A 16663-nucleotide genomic window follows, 5' to 3' on the forward strand; every position below is an offset into this window, starting at 1 on the left:
TTGTCAGTCTCATGAATATTGCACGTTCGTCACCAACAAACATACTCACGAAGATGAACGTCCAAATAAACTCACAAATCTATTTCCAATGGTGCTTAATATGGTCATGAAAACGTATAATTTGAATAGCTAAGGAAAGCTTGTAATATAGAAATAATCCGCATTTTAAGATACACTTTTCGGAATCAAGACTTTATTAAAGCATAGAAGTTACATTTGCACTTATTAAAGTTGAGCAAGGTTTTTGTCATTTAATTCATGGCAAAAACTGGTTAACCAAAGAAAAATTCAAAAGCGCCAGTCGTTAATGTGTCTGCTTGTGCCCTGCATCTATTTCTGCGACACATTTTTATTCAAGAGGCAAAGCTATTTTATTCGTCTTATTGCCGAAATACTGTCGGTATTAGAGAGTGTGGTACTTACGGACTACAAGATTGTGACACATAGGATTGATTTAGAATGACACCTTCTCTTGCAAGTTTATCGATGGTCGGGGTGATGACGTAAGGATTGTTGTAACCAACATCAGCCCACCTTAGAAGAAAGAGAAAAGGAGCAGAGAGAAGAAAGAGAGATCAGTGCTGACATTGTTAATTTAGCAATTGCCGTTCAGTCCATTTACAACACGAGTCAACTTTAAAAATTACCAGAACTGCTTGGAAGTAATTTACTTAACCCCGACGATGTATTCCATTACATTTTTTGATAAAAGAATTCACGTATTGCACATCTCCAAACGTCTCTCAGTCATGTTTTGAAACAATGGATAAGCTGTAGTGTCGGATCGCAGACACAGAACCAAATTTACCGTTCGTGTTACTTCGATTAAACTTCTTCAAGAATGTCTTCGTCATCTATGCAAAACGGAAACAACTTTTTTTTTTCTGATATGCCATGAAAGTCTTCCAAAACAAGAATGACATTGGGTTGCACAAACTGCCACTGGTAAGCTTATGGTAAGTTTATTGTATCTGTACTTTATATAAACAAGAGTAACCTAGTTATATTTCTTATTAGCTACTATTATTACATTGTACTACCTTATCTTTATTGGAGAAAAGTTTGAACTCATTTTTTTATAACACTAATATTGCCACATAAGTGATGTAAATCCTATATTTACAAGCTAGCAATAAATTATAATTATTTTTATTATTATTGTCGTTATTATTATACACGGTCACTTATGGGGGAGCACTTCAATTCTTGTCAAAAAGTATGAGTGCCACCCGATGGGATTGGTATTTCACACACTTGGTCTAAAATAGGGTTGTCAATTCCACTGTAAACCAGGGTCTAAAATGGGGTCGATTTTTGGGTGCCAATTCGTAACATACCAAAACGAATTTCAATCGTCCGTTCACGTCGGCCGTCTCGGTAGCTAGCCACGACCGGTTCCATGATGCATTTCGTGCTAGGGTATACAAAGCGTATTTTTCTTATAAAACTTAAGTCGTAGAGTAAACGTAGGGTATGTTACTCAAAGAACACTACGGTAGGTTACACCCTAACCTTAGCCCTGCGTACGATGCTGTATTATCTCGGCGTTATAACAATATAAATAGTGTCTCATATCAAATAAAACTCATGAAAAGTGGCTGACTTTGTCTCTTTAAACTTGATGGGATGCAATGTAGTTTGTTCTTCAAATTAATTTACATTAGTTAAGACGGGTGCTTCGGTAAATGAAAATACAATTATAATTCTAGAGTGTGTAGAAGCACATAGGCGGAGATGTGTAATCTCAAATATTTTAAGAAATAACAGCGAAATGTACCAGCAGACTTTTTTTCAGACATATTTTTCATGTACGATGTACCGAACGCTTTCCCATTGGAAACAATGACGTCTGATGTACCGAACAGATTGCTCACCTTCTCACCGTATAACTTCCTCATATTCAACCAGTGGTGAAAAAGTGGCTGATCCGGTGATCCTTTGATTGATATACAAAATTAGTATCGTTTTAGATTTTTGATTTCTTCATAAAACTTATTCTATTTGCACTTTATTGATTCCGATTACTCAAATATACTGTTGGTCTCAATGAAATGGCAATCTGACGGCGTTTACATGTGCACAAGGGTCTAAAATTGATGCATATTAATCAGTGAGCGTCTCTTAAACAGCACAGACCGAATGATACCTGTCAAGATGCTGTCTTTTATGCCAATTTTGAGTGAATATGAACGATGGAAATTGCAGTTAATTGGAAAAAAATAACAGAAAATGGACTTCAACGGACACAGATCCTCCACTGTTATCGTGTAGTAAACGTTATCGATCGATATTCTATTGTCGAGAACTGATACAATGTTGTGTTGCCTACTTGCGGATTACATGACGTTCCAAGCTCACAATGGCGCCAAACTTGCCGAAGTGCGCCAAAATATGCTGAAACATAAAGGCATCACCAAACCTGAACAAACTGTCGTCGATTCAGTTTGAGTACAAGAAAACAACGGATACGTTGATTTTATGGTATATATATATATATATATAATCCTCATATTCCGAACGAGTGTGGCCACGTGGCGAACGAGTTAATTCGCCGTATAGCGGCTGTATTCCTCCGAGCGTTGGCGGGGTTGGGGCTTGGGGATGGGTACGACCGCTTCACGAGTCCGCGAGAGAAGAAAATCGAGTGAAGAATACGGGGGGATTATATATGTATCACATGCATAGACCCAGGTTTCCGTGAATGAACCTTTCAGTAATGGTAATTACTTGGCAGGAACAATAGGTACTATACTACAAGAATTCAAGCGCTATGAGGTCTTGTCTGGGTCACAGGTGACTGTACTGTGCTCAGCTTGTACATGTCGCTGTTAACTTCGAGCACGGCGAAGCTGGTCTTATAGAAAATAACATCTCCTGTTTGGCTTTTTCTGTGCGAAACAAGCGGAAATAGGAGAGACTATGGATTTTTAACGCGAGGTATTTATTTGATAACGTACTATAACATCAATTTGAGTATAAAGTCATGCATAAAATGATTGAACCTGCAAGCCGGACATCGCGACACTCAGCCGCGGCACAGACGACAATGAGCAAACTGTGGCCGCGGCTATCGAGAAAGGGTTATTTTTGTCAATATTCGAACATTATTCAAAGGGTTCTACTTTGCAAAGTTTGTATGAAATTTCAAAATTATCAATTATAATGTTTAAGGAGATTATCAATTGTACGTTCAATGTTTTACGAATAAAATGAGAATATAATGAAGAAGAATTTTCGGCTCTGACTCTAGAATAGGTACGACAGCAAGCAACGATCAAGGGTATCTAAGCTTAGACGACGGGATTTCATCAACAAGGTACAATTTAGGAATCTTTATGCACAATGTGCATGGAGAATATAACAGCTTGCACCTTTAAATGTACTGATAACCTTGTGAACTCGTCGCTCTTGAAAAATAAAATAAAATGGCATTTCTTTCTGATGTATTTTAAGTCCGTAGTGTCATCGCTGTCAGAAATGAAGGACGCTCTTCACCTCCTCGGCTCGGCTCGACTCCTTGACTGCCGCGCCAGCATTGATCATGATGTCGAAATTGAAACCCATCAGTGTTGCTATAGAAGACATTCTTACTGCTGCAGCGATGATTGGTACTGGTCTTGGGTTATCGACTATGCTTATCATGTTTTTGATGGACATCGACAGGGACTCTTTTGACGAGGTACATAACACAAAATGTTGGCAGCATCACGTATTAAAATAGCAGTGGTGTACAAATGGAGCGATTTATCGCAAATCAACGACGAAAACACATAAATTCATAAAAAATCTTAGTATCGGCGGTATTTTGTATTTTACACATATATTTTAATAACACTAAATATTTCATTGTGCTTCATTACAATTCCAGTTTTGTGTTTAGAATTGGAAAATAAGTTATGAACAGCTGATTTTTTGTTTACGTATAAAAGTAGTCCTTGTCCCATATCCACCACATGTGGAATATAGACTCATCGAAGTCATATCCTTATAGTGTGGCTTCATACTATAGCGATAACTGGGTCTATAAATGTGATGAAAGTCAATATATGTACGGGTTGCTATGGAAATATCCACGACGCGACCTGAATAAACGAGCGGCACGCGAGCAGATTTCGATCGATATTTTATTGAAAGGAACTTGATATAATTAATGTCATTTTCTCTGGTATAAAAAAACAAAACAAAACACTGAGGCCTCGTAATACTTTTTTCAATATTTCTATGCTTTGCATCAAATACAGTTGTTTGCTGTCTCCCGAAAGCATGCTGAAACACACAATATTCAGTATATATATATATATATATATATATATATATATATATATATTATATATATATATATATAAATTAAATAAATGAATTTGAGTCTGAAACACAATATACAGTGTCTGTGTGTATATATATATATATATTATATATTATTATATATATATATATATATATATATATATATATATATATATATATATATATATATATATATATATATATATATATATATATATATATATATATATATAGTTAATAATTGAATTTGAGTCCAGGCTGAAAGTCATTTGTCGATTATAAAAATGTACGGCACACATAAACAGGCTGTGTTGACAAGCTGAATACTGGACAGTTAAACATGCTGTAGGGTGTAGAACAATAACGCAGTTGTATTCATTGAACAAAAATATTGTCAAAATTATCAAAGTTAATACAGCTACTGTCCCACTTATGCCCAATGGCAGTGTCACTGTCACTACATACCAGCAGTGAAAGAGATAGCTCTGATGCTGATGTAGTTAAAGAAGAGTTTTAGTCATATAATGTTCATGGCAGTGAAGCATGCGTTTTTAAAGATCAGGCCAGAGAGCACCACGGGGGAGACCAGAAGACTAGATACTTATCAGGAATTTTTGAATTCTGGCAGATCAGAATGTAACAGCCTTTGTATGTGATTGTTTTCTTTAAACTATGATTTCCAGTTTTGTTATATCGATTAGGTGCATGAAAAAATATAAAAAATAGTTAATTCGTCTATTCATTTATTCAGTCCACCATCCAACAGGCATGGCCCAAGGATGAGATATACGTTATCCACCACTCAAATGGAACAATGAGGAGTTTAATACATGCCTTAATATGGGTACAAATCAGTCGAATAGGAACATCCGGGAGTCAGCGGGCCTGTGAACGATGTACTGACCGGTTTCCATGGTTACTCGGTCCAGTGAAACCCTTCAACGTTTTCTACGTCAAAGTAGACGCTTAACGCTAGATGTAAAATATCCATGGTCGCAATGCTAGTTTGACTTTCGTTAAAACCTGTTTGATGCTGGTCGATAATGGTAAAATTGTTTCAAATACCCTGCGTGTAACTAAATGTCATATGGCATTAATTGTGAAGAGGCATGTAATAAAAATATCATTGCCTGAATACATGGGTACATGTGCCCTCGAAGCAGGAGACAATTTGTCCTCCTGGCGTCGGGCACATTGTCACCTGCTCTCCGGCACATAAACCCAAGTATTCAGGAAATAATATATAAAAGTGCCTTGCTCAAGGGCGTAACACTGTGCTAGAGTCTCGAATTCACCATCCTCTCGGATGGTGAGACTGGTACCCTAACCACCGTCCCGCGGTGCTTCCAACTATTTTTAACATAAGTGGGCAAACTAACGTATTCAGCAGCAGCTGTTGTGTGTTTGTGTTTAAATTTACGTCACAAACCAATAAATTGTGCAATTATTCCCTGTTTTGGCATTAACAGTTTTCACGGTCGTGCAGATGTTTGGGCAAATCAAACTTTTGCAAACATAACATCCAAAATATCGTGTCTTTAATATATTCGTAAAATTTCCGGTGGACCAGTTAAGGTGAGCATTCGGAAGATGTTTTGAGGAGGTTTCCTAAGAGACCTCCAAAACACGTTATGATTTGCTTCTTGCGATTGGCTGTTAAATTGGCAATTTTACATCTAGTCATTAATAGCTAGAACGACATATGCCTCGATTGCTTTTCAAACAGAATTTTATGTACGATTACGTGTGTAAATGAAATCACCGTGTGCATAAGCTGAAACGAAATTTCAATGACTTATTTTAATGCCGTCTGTTGGTTAATTTCAGTGTACAAAATTGCGAGAGGCAATGCTAAGAAGAAGGTTCTTACAATGGGTTATTTCATTCAAAACGGATTTAACATTCTCTTTTGGGCGTCCGTCTTTTACAGGGGCCGAGTTTATCGTAGTCAGAACAAACATGCTTAGCATTAACTACATCTTTACCCGTCCTACCTCCCTGCGAAAATCACAGGATATCCCGTGCCACGAAGAAGTGCAAACAGAGACTCAAAGAAAAAAAAAATCATCATCATTATCATCATCATCATCACAGTCTAACAGAAAAGTCATCATCATCATCATCATCATCATCATCATAATCATCATCATCATCATCGTCAACAACAACAACACCATCACTCTATTGCCATGATCAACAACATCATCATCATTATGGCCGTTAATATAAATTCACCAAATAAACGGTCAAAAATCTCCAATGGCTGGTATAATTCATGAGAGATATAATGTAAACGCCTGCCACTTCGTCAGTTTCCGAAGCCGCTGTTCCACTGTAATCTTTAATTCGCTAAACCAGTTATCAGATGAAACACTATTTGTGACAGTACTCTAGAGGTACATAGGACAACGTGCATTCTTTACCGGTACGGACAGACAGGGCGTGTAAAAGCAATACAAACTGCTGGCCCTCTTCACAATTACAGTTGAGTAAATTATCTCATAATCTCAAAAGTGTGAAACTGGAAATTACCTCGTATACAAATATTAAAGAACCCTTTAATATATCGCGGATTCTTTAAATTAGACAATTTGGGTTTTTTTCTGTCTGATATCTTAATTAATAAGCTGATGATTTCATGAAATAGAGTCAAAATGCTGCAAAAGATTTTTAATAAAACGATCTCTTACCTAGATCATCAGCGAGGATAAAGATGATATTGGGCTTCCCATGTTGGGCGATCTCCGTTTTTGTAGGAAATTGCCACCAGATACATCCAAAGGTGAAAAAACTTAAAATTACTAAGCGTCTGCGAATAGGCATCGTGCGATAGCAGTGGATGTAGACTTTTTGCTGTCGAGTCACAGGTAAAGCTGCTGGCAATAATAATGTTTGAGAGACTGGATATTTGTTGACGGATAAGGCATATTTTCAACCGAAGTATTAATCTGTTGCTCTGACCAATGTATCAGGTGCATTTTATCAGCAAGAGGATTTTGGGCTACGATTTGTTCACCTCGCAGTAAAAAAACTAAATATTAATGATCCCCTCCACGGCTGTCGCATAAATTCGATACGAGACAATATAATCCAATAGCCGCGTGCACCGTAATCACGTACCGCCTGACCAGGTACCTAATTTAACGGGCCACGATTCACGTTCTTAAAGCCTGCCGCACGCGAAATAAATTAACTGAGCAGAATTTCACTCGGGAGCCTTTGCTAAGCTAGTTTACTCTTGTGTGCGGGCGACTTTTCGCAAGTGTTTGACCTCGCGAGCAATGAGCAAAATATACAACATGTTTGATATTTTTGCCTCGCGACGCAAATTCCTCGCGTGCGCGGGAGAAAGTGTTTTTCCTCACGTTTTTAGTCCCAACGGACACCGTCCGGGGGACTTATAGGTTTGGTCATGTCCGTGCGTGCGTGTGTGCGTGCGTGCGTGCCGTGTATTTGGATGGCATTCGCCATGCATCGAACCGCAAGTGAGTTTGAAAACAATGGTATTTTTACTGGTTGTAATTCTTCGCCTCTACCCTCAAAAACATAGTTAGCCCCGATCAGGTTAGGTAAAAAGCTGGGTTACATCTCCATTCAATGAAAGCCTCCAAGGCAGAAGAAACTGACCAGCCCCTGTGCGGTACCATTATCGACTTTTGAATTTTGTTTTTTAATTTTGCATTTTACTGTCTTTATTCGGCGACGTACGTGTAACGATAATAAATTCACCGGATGTGATCCTTCACCGGTACAATGCAGATCGCTCTGTTATTTCTTCAGCTATTGATACTAAAAAGACACCCGCAATCTTAAGGTAATGCATTAAAAAAACGCGATTTTCTATTTCTGAAGTTTTCCTTCATTTTCGTTTAAATTCTGCATTGTGAACAGACGCAAGTATTTCAGCGACGTAAACATCCGAATATTATACGTAACAACGGCTTTATCACCGGCTGCAACGCTTTGCAGACTGCCCTCCACATCGCGACATCGCTCACCCCGTTGTTCCTATTCCTGTATCTTGAGATAATATGCTTCAATTATGTATTTTTTTATTCTTTATTTTGTACTCAATTTATTCAATTTATGACATCTGTAAGGCTGGAACTCTTCGATATCAACGTTGCTTTACGCCATATTGTGAACGTTGGCTTTTTCATAGGCTGTAATTAGTCTTTAGTTGTATTTGAGTGGTCCGAAATCGTAAAGAAGCATATTAGCAAAAATAAATACAATGTCAGTTATGTTCTACTTGATTTTGCCTCCAAATTTACATTCTTTTAGGATAAATATTCGATATCAGAAGTTCTCTTCGTGGACGCCGCCATCTTGAAGAAACTGTTCCTATAATTGATAAAAGCACTAGCACACTGAGCTTGTCAACAGCCACGATGTACTGGACGATTATCTATTTGCCCGGTTGTGTATATTTTATATTATCGGCTAGTAAACAATTGTATTCTCAGCTTAGTGGGCAATACACAAAATGTATTTGCAAAGCCGACATTCTTACTAACGGGCGTATTATGTTATTAACAGCTGGTGAACGTTTACAAAATGTGCTTATAATAATAAATCCAAATATATGAATAACGACACCGATTGAGAGAAATACAAGTAACAGTATTACAGAAATGGGTACTTGACAGTTCCATTTGTAAGATGTAACGAGAGCTCCACAGCAAGACATCACATGACCCCATAAAAACAGAAAATGAGAGCGCTACAGATGAGTCGATGTGTTTGTGGAATTCCATTGATGGCTTGCATCACGGTGGCACCAAGGTATAGTCTGCGTGTTATCTTTTTTATGGCAAATATTTAACTGGATTTTGTACAGTAGTCATTAGGCAGATTCTGTTCGGCAGATTGTGATATCGTTAGTACTGACAGCAGTATTAAGCAGTATCTTGTTTGTCAATTTATGGGGTGACAAATCAGATTGATATTTTCGCAGCAAGGCCCAGCATCAGGTATGACACGGCTTGTAGTTGTGGACGGCACAGGTAGAGATTTAGTTTCAATTTATATTCAACTTGAAAGTAGGAGTAGTAGACCATAAATTTTAACAAAACAAATGGTGCTATAAACCCTCCCTTGAAGTGGAATGGCCCGATACAATAATACATAATATCAACTGGTGATATGCTTGCCAACACTCCTTAGCAACCAACTTTTTGTGAGTACAGTAATGAGCTGATTTCTGAATGTGGGAAAGCAGTCAAAACCAAAGTATGCATGTATGGTAAAGGGGGTATTACATGAAGTTTGGTCGATACAAGTACAAAAACTGGGGAAATGAACATATCGCGTTCGGTATCCCCATGGAGAGCTCCGGACGTTTGTGTGCAATCATATTATATACATTATCAATCATATTTGATTGATTTGAACTTTCATAGGCCAGGCTCAGGAAACTGGGCGTTGAAGCCTATTGATTTAATTCAAATTCTACTTCTTGTTTTCCTTATTCTTCTTCAATAAATTCACTTGCAAAAGCACTCCAATTTTATATGTAGAATGTTTTCACTCGGGCTACTGAAATAAGCAAACGAAAGTTTGAGGGGTCACGTGACATAAACCGCCATATTTGATTTCTGAAAAAAAACATATTGAATCTTTAACAATCGTCTTTGCCATAACCGTTACCATTTTAGCCAAAATTTTACTGATATCATTGTTATTGTGTGTACTTGCAAGTTTGAGAAGGGCATTTCAAAGGGCTTGGCAGCCATTTTTGTAGCTATTAACATGAGAAATATTGAAATATCATCTTCTCCAGAATCAAACGACCATATCAGCAGAAATTTTGTAAATATCATCATAAGTGCAGGTACTTTCAAGTTTGTGAGAAGTGTTTCATTGATTGCGTGGTGCAGCAAAAATCCGATGTTAACCTATGGCGTGCCAAATGTTTCAAAAAATATTTATCGATTCAGTGCAAAAATAAACTGTCGTTCTCGACTGCAATAAAGATTCGGTGACATCATGGAAAGAAATAAGAAAAAGAAGACAGTAATTAAAAAAACAAAAACATAAATGTCATATTCTTTAAAGCCTATTTAGTAAATAAATAGTTTTCTGCGATTTGAAAAAGCCGATACTTATTGACGTACATAAACGTATAATAGTTCGCGTAAAACGCACAAGAAGTGCTGATTTTACACAAACGTAAAATACATGTATCTTTACAATGGTACCTACACAAAAGCAAAAGGAAATAACAAAGAAACAATACTACCACTCGGGAAAAAAAATTTGAACCATATTTGGCTTGACTGAGAAAAAACATAATTATAAAGGAATCAAGCAGAAAAAAATGACCATTCACCTTAAATATGCATATATGCCTATAATCAGTTATCATAAGTGCCATACCCTACATATTCTGTATGATGTCGAACCTTATGGCACCATATCCTTTGCCTCATCAATTACGTACAAATCTAATTATCGACCAGCAAATAGCGGTAGAGGTCCGTAGACCTTTGACCTCAATTATCTTAGACCTCAAATTTGCATATATGCCTAAAAACCAGTAAGTAACCATACGTACTATACACCTCATCTTCAGAATGAGGGGAACCTGATTGTACCATATTCTGTACCTCATTAATTATGCAGATATATAATACTTCGCTAGGCGATACAGCTAGAGGTCTGATTTACTCTACACAAGGATAACTAAGGGAGGAAAGTTTTTTAACAAAATGTCATGTGACCTCGATGAACGTTGACCACAAATATGAATACATGCCGATAAATGAATAACCGCAAGTTCAACACCCTTCATATTTGGTTTGTTGCTGGAGCTTATCGCGCCACATCCTGTACCTCATTGATTCGGCGCATTTCTCATTTTTGGCAAGCGAATAGAGCTAGAGGTCCGATACTGAGGGATAAATAAGGGAACAAAACGTTTTGCCAAATGTCATTTGATCCCGTAAACCTTTGACCTCAATTTCACAAATACGCCTATAAAACAGTAAGCGCAAATGCCACCGCCTCCATATTTCATGGGAGGAACCACCTAAAGGCACCTCATCCTCTACCCTATTAAATATGCACATATCTAATTCTGGGCCAACCTATAAAGATAGAGGTCTGATATTTGGTATATATGGATAATTTGGGAACGATTTATGGCAAAACTTTTAAGAGACCCAGACGACCTTTGACTCGATTTCATAAATATGCCTATAACCATTAGTGTTAAATGCTTTGATTTGACGAAGCATCTTTCGGCATTGGAGTATCATTAACTATCATTCTGGTACCTTTGTCCAGTGCTTGCAAGTGCTCGGGCCACGCGAATGCAGCTTGCAGCTAGCTTTAATCTTATTTTATTAATTTTGACTGTGATATTTCAAATAAAGATTGCAACTTCAAACCTGCTGACTGCTTTCTTTATTTCATACAAGTCCTTATCTCCTCTTCAAAATGTGTACACACCACTTTAACTGATCAGCAAACATTGCTAACTACCTATCAGCATTCCGTATCAGCGGATTAATTGATTGAGACAACACCACAGCTGTCCCGCATGTAGTAAAATAAGTCTTATTTTACTACGTATCGGACAGCTGTGCTGTTGACTCAATCTATTAATCTGCTAATACGGACAACCGGTTAGCTAGTCGCCAATGTTTGTAGAAAGCTTAATGTCCACATAGTTATATGTATCGGGCTACAATATTTGTGCAGTTACAGAGAGATAGCGGCTGCTTGTTCATTGATATCAGTGTCGAATTTGCCCAGTCGGAGTTCGACATGTAAATGTTGCCTCGAATCTAACGGAGTGTTTCAGCCTAAAGGTTTATTGCTACCCTCTGGAATGCGGTTTTGCGTTATTCATTCATTTAGTTCCACATTATTAGCTTTTCTTCAAACGTAGAAAAAAGTGTCACAGACTTTGAAATAGTGAGTTCAGCATTACAAATATTCAGTTAACACTGTCAGAAAATATTCAAAATAGCCGAATGTACGCTGAATTATGTGTGACCTATTTAGTAAACTTAAATATTCTCCCCAGCTTATGTAATTTGGATATCAAGATGGCGAGAATCAATATTCAATCTAAACAAATTACATTACATATCGAATCAGTGAAAGAATTGTAACTATAAACTGATTTGTAGAAGATTTTGTTTTGTCCGCAATGAGCTTTGGACGCCAGAAGTTGTTTTCGATATATCAACTATGTCACCCCCTCTATGTTCAACGAATTTCAGCATCATGTCGGCGAGTCGTAGCGTATGATATGTAAATTAATCTTGTAACGTCTTTACATGGTAAGACATTTCATGTTCATTCCTCGCATAATTGCAGCAATTTCTCGGAGACTTAGCAAGGCACCGCACCATTTCTCATCCGTTGTTTATGATAACAGTGTTTACTCGGTGATGTACTGGTATGTAGCCATGAAGATGAGTTGCACCGGAACGGCATTGCTCTGCGTACAGCACATGTGATTGTCCTAGAATAGAAATTATGGTGTTGTATAACTGTAAATTTGTGAAATAATTTTACGAAAATGTTGGTATTTGTGGACGGACTTTGCACTTTCTCGGGGTATGTCTACAAATAAGTAAAGTACTTACTGCAGATTAACTCTTCATAAGCAAAACATTAAGCTTAGAGTTTATCTGTCACCGGAAGTTATGCAGAGCAAAAAATATATCAGATATAGTGAAACAGATAAATGACAACAATGTTCATTTGTATTTTATCTTCATGCACAGACCAAGTTTGTCGACTCTGAAATACCTAGATTTATACTTAGGTCGTTCTACATCACGGCAACCCGTGTCTACGTCATCAAGTTTGATGTGTCGGAACTTTTTCCCCACAATCGTCAATGTGCTCGTCAATGTCAACACACAACATGGCGGCCCATATTTCTCCTGCAATCAAAATTTGTCTGACGTGAAATTTTGTAAATATCAGTCATAACGTTTGAAGTCTGACAAATAACGTCCAATTAGCAAATTCTGATTCCTGTTTTAGTTTCTTTACCAATGTGGGGTTCGTCTGTATAGACCTCACCACCGCCTGAACTTTCGACGCACAGAGTACTTCATGCGGTAGACATGCAGTTTCAACTGCAACGCTGAGCCTCAAAAAACGTCATGCAATGAAATCAATATTTTCATAGACTACAGCAAACATAATCCGAACTCCGAAAGCACAATAATATAACACTTGTATATTCCTAGGGAATCACGTGAATAATTTTCCGAAACAACGAACTCGAAAGATGGTTCCATGAGATTTATTATTGCATGCAATCAGGGTATTGTAGGGCTGTTACACAGTGTTCGCGCTGTTGAGATTCAGTCAATATTTGTTCTAGAAAAATAACGTAACGTTTTCCAAGTTAAATTTCTAGGTCTATTTTGAAAGTCATATATTACTTTGCAGAATGTTGTTTGAGGTCATCTGATATTTGCTTTGTACATAAAGGTAAGCGTCGTGTTCCTCGTTCAGGCGAAAGACTACTATAAATGATTGACAACTCGCCCATGGCGCATTGATATTATTCCGAAAGTTGTTTAAGAAGTTTAAACACGGAGTTGTTGTCAAAAAATCATTTCATTTTCAAAAAAAATTAGGAATTCTTTGCTCGTTCATGTGATAGGTATATTATTCCGTAATAATTTATATCGTTCGGCTTGGAAAGAACTCGTAACGAAATGATTGTTTTACCACTCGACTTCGACTCATGGTGACACGGTCATTACGTCACTCGTATTTTCCTATGCCCAACCAAACAAAAATATTAGGGAATTATATCTAAGTATCACGTAATGGCCAAATGTTAACTTAGCTATCAGCAGAATATCCTATTTATGAAAATAAGCAATTTTAAAGAAATATTCAACACTTTAACCTTTGACATGTAATCCATGTGTTTCGATGATATACTTACTTTGTTAAGTTTAGAAAATAAAAATACCAATATAAAAAGATAAATTTAGTAATACGTATTTTTGCATGTGTACTCCGGTTTATGTCGTTACGCCCTGCAAAACATAAATGGTATTTGCATGCATTTCACGCAAATGAGAAAAAGCAGTCCCTGTTGACAGTATATTTTCAAGCCTGAAATGACTATTTTAATCCAATTTCATGAAAATGTGCACTGATAACAGAACGCCATGTGACCTCAGCGCATGATCTGTGAGGTACAGAAGTCATTTCAATTAAGCTTGCTCGTGAATGCCAACTGTAGAATATCACCACGTCACTCATGAAAATAACGTTCGTGCCCAACGGATCATATAATGAAGTAGTGGCATTCCTTACCTGTAATTATGTATCATAAAACTGTTTATACTGAAATATCAAATAATGTAACTCAGTAAATGTAACAATCATCTATTTTGTCTAATGTGGGTCAGTGTATAGCACAGCAGGCTAAACTATGTCGTACAAGAGCGTTCGATTTTTTTATTAGAAAGCGTTAATATTAAAAATTCAAATAAACAGAGATCTTGATTGCATACAGATCAATTATGCAGTTATGTCAACTATTGCATGTTTTGTGCCATATAACCTCAAATTGAGAAGATATAGGCTAAGCTATATCTCACAGGTTAACATTTACCAAATTTTAATTTGAAGGCCATTGAAATATGAACAACATATGAATATAGTTCAATGAATGTATTATACTAAATAGATCTTTCTTTGATATGAAGATCAATCATAAAGAAAACACAAATTATGTCTACTATCGTATGTTTTGAGTAATGTGGCCCCGATTAATAAGCTATAGTCTTATCAGCCATGTCTTATAGGTAAAAACATCCAAAAATATTATTGGCAAATTTAACATTGGTATTGAAACTTCAAATAAATGCAGTGCACTAAATTTATTATCCTTAATGTATCTTTCTTTCATACAGTTTCTGTAAAGAGTAAATATAATTCTTTCATACAGTTTCTGTAAAGAGTAAATATAATCTGTGTCAACTAATATATTTTTGTGTTTCATATCCTTCAGTTTCTATGATGTAGACTCAGCTATGTCTCATAGTGAATACTCCAAAAAATATATTGGAAGGCTATTGAAATTGAAACTTAGTTACATATAGTGCAGTATGTGTATTATCCTAAATAAATCTTACTTTGACAAAGATCCATTATGGAGCAAAAATAATATGTGACAAGTATATGCATATTTTCCGTCATGGCCCCAACTAAAAAATTGGTTTAGCTAAGCCACATCTCATGTCTAAACACTTTCCGATTTTTTATTAGGAGGCTGTTATTATTGAGACCTGAAAGAAATGTTGTGTATTAACGTATTTATCTGATATAGCCATAACATGCCAAAAACTCTTCGAATAAACTTTGCTTTAAAGTATGTTAAGACTTTCTTTCATTGCCATGACTTTAGAGAATGAAAAACACGGAGAACCACCTTTATTTCCTCTCAAATGCTGTTGTACACTGAAAAATGGGTTTTTGATAGGGTGAATTAAATTAATCTCGTGCAACCCTGCGCTGTTTGAAAAAGCACGAACCCCCACCCACCCATTTGCACTTTTTCCAATGCCAGGTGTAATGTAATACAAAACCACAAAATAGAGACAAATTTTGTGATCAACGAATTTAAATACCTTTTTAGGCAGAGATATATGAATATTCACATTATTATGATTGCTTTAAGCAATGTCAACTTTAATTACTATAGCGTTACCATGGAGACATATGACCAAATAAAGGAATACAATACTTGTAATTGGCAAGTCCAAATGCTGTTTTCTTGTAACTTTAATGACAATGCACAACATTGATAGCTTACTTTCAAAATTATTGTCATTTTGATTCCGGAAAGCATAAACATGTGATCATATAATTTGTCCTCAATTTGTAATTACAAACATCAAACACATTATGCTGTATGTTTGATGTATATCAAAGCTAACAGTATCATGAATATAAGAAAAATGTATTAAGATGATACAAACTTGTTAACATGGAATGGATGCCATATTTGCAATCAGAAATATTAAATACCTTCATGGTGCAAGTTTGATAAATGTCCAAGTTCCTTTATAACGATTTCAAGAAAATTGCAATTTTGGTGTCAAAACGGTTGACATGGTAACATCAGCCGACAAAAGGGGTGGCCTTTTGATATCAGCGATCAAAAATTGCTCTATACTGTATATTTCATGAAAAGCTGATGTTATCATTTTAATATGTTTTATTAATTGGTACTCTTTATTTATCCAATATAAAATTGAATTGTGTAGATGTGTGCAGAGTCTAAAAACAAAATGTCAAGATAGATATCGATGAAACACAAGGTGATCATTAAAATAAAAAAAACCGCAGTTTTAAAATAAGTAATACAACATTAGTCGAT

Source organism: Ptychodera flava, chromosome 3, assembly GCF_041260155.1.
Source record: "Ptychodera flava strain L36383 chromosome 3, AS_Pfla_20210202, whole genome shotgun sequence".
Taxonomy (NCBI): Eukaryota; Metazoa; Hemichordata; class Enteropneusta; family Ptychoderidae; genus Ptychodera; species Ptychodera flava.